We start from the raw sequence: 6732 nt of genomic DNA on the forward strand, positions 1-6732 counted from the left end.
ATCACCAAGTCATAATTTTTTATCAACTCCAACCATCGCCTTTGCCTCAAATTAAGCTCCTTCTGAGTGAGCAAATATTTTAAACTCTTGTGATCTGTAAATATCTGACAATGCTCACCATACAAGTAATGCCTCCAGATTTTTAAAGCAAACACCACTGCTGCTAACTCTAAATCATGGGTAGGATAATTTGCTTCATGCTTCTTCAACTGTCGGGAAGCATAAGCTATTACTTTCTCATCCTGCATCAACACACACCCTAACCCCAACTTAGATGCATCACTGTACACCACAAAACCCTTACCACTCACAAAAAGTGTTAAAATGGGAGCGGAGGTTAACCAGTTCTTTAGCTCCTGAAATCGATTCTCACAAACATCATCCCACTCAAACTTAACTCCTTTACGAGTTAGACGGGTCAAAGGAGCTGCTATTAAGGAAAACCCCTGAACAAACCTCTGATAATAACCGGTTAATCCGAGGAAACTACGAATCTCCGTCACTGTCTTAGGTTGCTCCCATTGTAAAATTGCCTCTATCTTCTTGGGATCAACATATATTCCAGCTCTCGATACTACATGTCCCAAGAATACCACTTCCTGTAACCAAAACTCACACTTCAAAAACTTTGCATACAATTGTCTTTCCCGCAAAGTCTGTAATACTATAGCAAGTGGTTAGCATGCTCATCATTATCTCTCGAGTAAACCAGGATATCATCAATGAACACAATAACAAACTTGTCCAAGTAAGGGTGGAACACCCTGTTCATGAGATCCATAAAAGCTGTCGGTGCATTAGTTAACCCGAAAGGCGTGACTAAGAACTCATAATGATCGTACCGAGTCCTGAACGCTGTCTTGGGTACATCTTGTTCTTTAATCCTCAACTGATGATACCCAGACCTCAGATCAACCCTAGAAAACACTGTAGCTCCCTGTAATTGATAAAAAATATCATCAATCCTCGGTAACGGATACTTGTTCTTAATGGTCATTCTGTTAAGCTGTCGGTAATTGATACATAACCGAAGTGTACCGTCTTTCTTTTTCATAAATAAAACCGATGCTCCCCACGGAGACATACTAAGGAGTATAAAACCCTTGTCCACTAACCCTTGCAATTATACTTTCAACTCCTTCAACTCTGCCAGAGCTATTCAATATGGAGGAATAGAGATATGTGCGGTACCCGGAAGTAAATCAATAGTGAATTCGAACTCACGATTAGGAGGAAGTCCTGGTAATTCATCAGGAAATACATCAGGGAACTCACTTATTACAGGGACATTTTCTAACTTAGGTTCCTCCCTCGATATATCAATCACGTGAGCCAAGTATGCCGGATATCCCTTTCGTACCATCTGATACCAATTGAATTGTCACGACCCGGAACCTCCCTTAGGCCCATGACAACCGGCGCGACGTCCCAATTGACACTCATTACCCGAATGCCAATCAGAACCCCGCAAGGCTTACTTATCAATTTCTTACCTTTTCTGTGAGCAATCATTTTTAAAAATTCCATTTTAAACAATTTTCAGTAGTTTCCTGCTCAAGTAAATCAAAAGACAAAAATATTTTAAAAGGATTTATAGATAAATATCATTATTCAAAATATTGATTAAAATATAGCATTTTTTTTCTATAAAACAATATTAATAGAAACACGTGTAAGAAATCTTTTGTAACGTGTAAGTAAAATAAATTCACACATACAAAAATTTACAAAGTTATAATGTACAATAATGGTTACAATGACAAGTGGCCCAAAATACACCCAGTGTTCGTGCTAAAAACCTACTGTCTATGTGGTAGAGATGTCAACTGAAATCCTCGACAAAATAGGGTATCTACAAGCTACCACAGACCTGAAATGTTTGAAAAGGAGGTGGGTGAGATTTTGCAATCCCAATGAGTAAACAAATATTATCATAAATATCTAAAGGCGAGTAACAGGGAGGCAAGTTTAAACAACAAATCACAAACCATTTCATAATGTTTTCAATTTATTTCTTAAACCATAAAATATTTGTAATTTACCAAAACAGTTGTTAAAGCTTATGTCTTTTATAAAGGAAAACGAGGCTCAAGCCAAAACTAATCTTCGGGGATACCTTGGCCGAGGCATCTAACCGAGTCCCCCAAGATTGTTATAACATTTACATGTGAAACACATTTTTATTTTTAAAACAAGTCGTTCCCTGGAGTTGGCCGAGTTACACATTCACGTGGGGGTTCGATGTGAAGTGAGCTCTAATACTACCCCGGGAGTTACCCTCCTCGCCTTTACAACCGGAGTAACTATATAACCCAGTTTACCGTGCCCCTTTAATAGGTAGTCCATGGAAACCCGTCACGGCAGTGACTAACCCACAAATTTTAATAAAATTTCGACAGTATGACGTGGCTTTTATTTATTTATCCAACCTGCATAGTAAAAATAGCTTACATAAATTTTCCAATGCACTTCCAAAATATAGCCATATATACTTATATCTCATAAGCCATTCATAGGAAAATATATAATTTTCAAGACAGTTAACAGCCTCCAATTACTCAATTTCATAATCAACACAATATATTTTTATTTGTCACATTTATTTCTAAAACATCAAAAATCCCGTTTTAATCTCATTTTCGTTTCATAAAATACATAAAGAGCATTTTTAAAATAAACTCTAGATAATTCACAATAATAATAGGTTTACTCACCGTTTGTGCAAACTAAAAGCTTTCTAGGTGGCCAGATAACTGCTCGTCAGGTACGATTTCCTTGCCTTTACCGGAAGGCTCTCCTCCTAGACACATTGCAAAAATTTACTCAATTCATCACATTAATGCTAAATAACTATATATTTGACTTAAATCCTATACTAATGCATGGTATGAAATGCAATAGCCAAAAATGGCTCAAACGCAGTATTAACCTATTTTTGACACTTTACCCGATAAATTGCTAACGCGCTCCATTTTAGCTCTAAATTGTCCCATTCTCTCTCCAACATTTTTAACCATTAAATATCAGCCAATAACCTTCTAAAATCACCAAAATCAGTTCACTTTCCTCCTTGGAAAATTCAGCCAAAAATGGGACATTAACTCGGTAAATTTTCTACTTTGTTTTTCTATCACATTTAACCATTTTTCATCATTTTCTCTTCATTTCTCTTAGAATAAGAATCAGATCATCATCATTGTACCTCATTGTAGATTCAACCAAGGGTGGGTATTATGAAAATTTAATGCTTTCTTGCCCAATTTAATTTCTAAACACATTTAACTAACTAAAACTACCAATTTAACTAAAAATCAAAACCTAAAAATTCCAAAATCTCTCCCCTAGAATTCCATCCCGCCCTTGATGTAACTTTTAGATCTCTCTCCTCAAGCATGCTAAATGGAAACAAAGGCATAAGAAAGGTAGAAATCAAGCTAAAGTCGAAAAATCTTACCGTTAGACGTGTAAACGGGCGAAAAACGCGAATTCCCCTTTGAATTTTCTTGTTTCTCTTTCGTTTTTCTTTTTTTCTTCCTTTCCTCTCTATTTTCTCTCTTGTTCTCCCTTATGGCCGGCCAGCACTTAAAATGGGGTTTAAATGGGCTGACTTTTCATTAAAATAATATTATATCATTAAAAAAATACCACGTGTCACTTTCCCATTGGCCCATTTTTAAAATTTCATCCATTTGTTTCGAAATTTTCACCATACACTTGTCCCATATATTCATAGCTTAGATAAAATTCTCAGACTTATCCAAAGTCTCGGTGGAGTAATTTTTGAAATTTACACTTTTGCCCCCGTAAAAGTGAAAAATTAAATTTTTGCCTAAAAAACTGAAAAATTGCCCATAGACATATTTTTCATCCCTTATGCTCATACCATTCTCCAATTTGTCAAATTTGATCTAAATTCTCTCAAATCTCAAATTTTATCCTCGGGTGGCAAAATTACGATTTTGCCCCTACACTCCAGAAATCACCAATATTAAACTTTTTCACTTCCAATCGTTAAATTATATTCCAAATAGTTAATCTTGGTCAACACTTTTCACTCCATTATCAAATTATTATCTTAGGTGGCAAAATGACGATTTTGCCCCTAAACATCAAAATTTTCAATTTTACCCCTAATGAACCCTCGAACTCCGAACAATCATTTTTAGTCATTCCTTGACTATAAAATATTAAATTTCATCATACAATTTCTATTTGAACTAGTTCAAGGTTAAATCAACTCAAGTGTACCGTTAGGTACGATACCGGGTTTCGTCTATTGTTAGGTGCTTTCCTAGCATAATAACATGCTACTCAATGCACATATGTCATGACATGTGTTTATAGGGTCGGGTTTTACATTTAGGGTTCACTTCACGCTAAACCACCACGTGAGGGAGAACTCAGCCAATGCCAAGGAACGACTATGTTTTCTAAATAAAAACATGATTATGCGTCCATAACTTTTTAAGAGCCTTGGCAGACTCGGTAAAGTTTTGGCACGAGCCCAAGGTATCACCAGTACGAGTTTTGGCACGAGCCAAAGTTTTAAGAAATTCATAAGCCATGTTGATTACTCGATTTATATGAATTGATTTTATTTGGTTAAAATGAGTTTAAAGGTAATGAAATTACAGTATGATGACTTATTTTAATTGTCTCCATTTAGTCAGCGTTAGATGGTTTAGATGGTATCTATTTACTCACTGAGATTTTATAATCTAACTACCCTCTTTTTCAACCCTTTTAGGCTCGAGGTAGCCTATGGATAGCAGATATCGTCAAGGATTATAGTCGGCTTTACTATAAAAAAAATTGTAGGTTTATTGCCTTTGTGCACTTTTGTTCCTTGTGGGCCCACGAGTCACTGTAAAGTAAATTTCATATCCCGGTTATCTATATTATAGTACGTATGAATTTATTTAGCTTTTACATTACAAAAATTATTTATCGATGACTCTATAAATATTGTTTTACAAGAAATTAGAATATTTTATTGAATATTTTTAGTTTATTTAAATAGTTGCAATATCATTTTTAATAAATGTTTTAGACACCCAAATTTATTTTAAATCATGAAATATGTGTTTTCCACTCATCTACTATTTTTTTAGTCGAGTTCGAAAAATTTTGAGAAAAAATGACGAAAACGCCCTTGTGAGGTCAAAATTATTTTTCCACGGTTTTGAAGGGGAAAAAGCTTAAAATTCTTTAAAAATGAGGTTTGGCGATGATTACTCTCAAGGGAGATGAGAAAAATGGTACTAAAGCCTTGCGGGGTTCCGGTTGGCACTCCGAGTAACGAATGTCTACCGGGATGTCACGGCGGTTGTTACGGGCTCGAGGGGAGTACCGAGTTGTGACAATTCAGGTGGTATCAGAGCTTTTGGTTTTAAAGATCTGAGCACAGAGCTTTTGGGTTTAAAGTTGTTTTAAAGTTGTTTTAAAAACTACAGTGTCAATGTGGCCCAAGTTAAGTTAAGTTAGGTTTGATAGAATAGAATACGTGCATCTGCATACAGAATTTGGAGTTGTTTAGACTCGTTATGTTTCTTCTTATAGATCTTATGGGAGCATAAGTCATAGATAGGGAGCTATATGAACTCCTATTCCCAATAATCCACTTCCTTGTTAATGTCATGCAAAGGTCATAAGTAGGGCCTTTGTCCGGGTTTAAGATGCCACCCGTGACACTAGCCAGTGTTAGAGAGATCTTAAAACGAATGCTCCTAATGAAAGATTAATGAAATGATATATCCCTCCGATTAAGGATGGAGAAATTTAGAGTTGGACTAATAGGTCGCGATAATTTATTCATTTGGTGGAGTTATAATTGAACTCATGGTTGTCAATTGGAAAAAGATTTGGAGACTATGGATTGTATTGGGGTTAATATAAAGGAGCACGTGTGATAATGGTAATAAGGGGCGCACTTTGATTAGAATGAATAGTGATGGTTGTAATTCACTTTGAGTGTATAAATTAAGCATTGAGGTAAGAGTAAACCCATACTTATGTGCATGAAGATAAGAACACTATGTTAATTAAGCTTGTTAAGCCCATATAAAAGTGGTGTTGGGATTTGAAATATTTTATATGTGAATAAGTGTTGAATAGGTATAGCAGTTTAGAGGGAACTGGTGTTGATTTCGATTAAGCGATTATGGGATTTCAAGAATTGATTGGACCTATTATAGTTCATGGATATAAGCACGTGAATTAACTCGAGAGTGAGTATAAATAATTACTATAATTTATGTGTGGTCATGAAGTAAGAAGTTAGTAAACAAATCTGCTCTAAGGATGAGCATGAACTTTGCTATGTATAGCAAGGGGGAGCCAAGAGATTGAAGGACTAGATGTGGAATTTACAGCTTAAGGTTAAATGACTTGAAAATGTCGAATCTAGTCTAAGTGCCATATGAAGTTCTATAATTGAGACTGATATACGAATTACTTGATAGATCAATCTAAAAGTTTATTCGGTTCAAAGTGTGGCCTATGATACGAATGATCAGTCTTGAAGGTAATCTCCCCAGAGTAAGGAATTTAGAAAATGTTGATGTTTGGATATACTCTAAGAGAGAGAACTTCTGCATCCTAAGTTTAGGACAACTTTGATCTTATGATCGCAAAGGTAAGGTGTAATAACTAAGTAAATTATTCACTTAATAAATGTGATTGGGTATTGATGAATAAAGTCAAGATCTTAACATTTAGTGGTGTACAATTTGA

Source organism: Theobroma cacao, chromosome 7 (assembly GCF_053813885.1).
Source record: "Theobroma cacao isolate CCN51 chromosome 7, ASM5381388v1, whole genome shotgun sequence".
Lineage (NCBI taxonomy): Eukaryota > Viridiplantae > Streptophyta > Magnoliopsida > Malvales > Malvaceae > Theobroma > Theobroma cacao.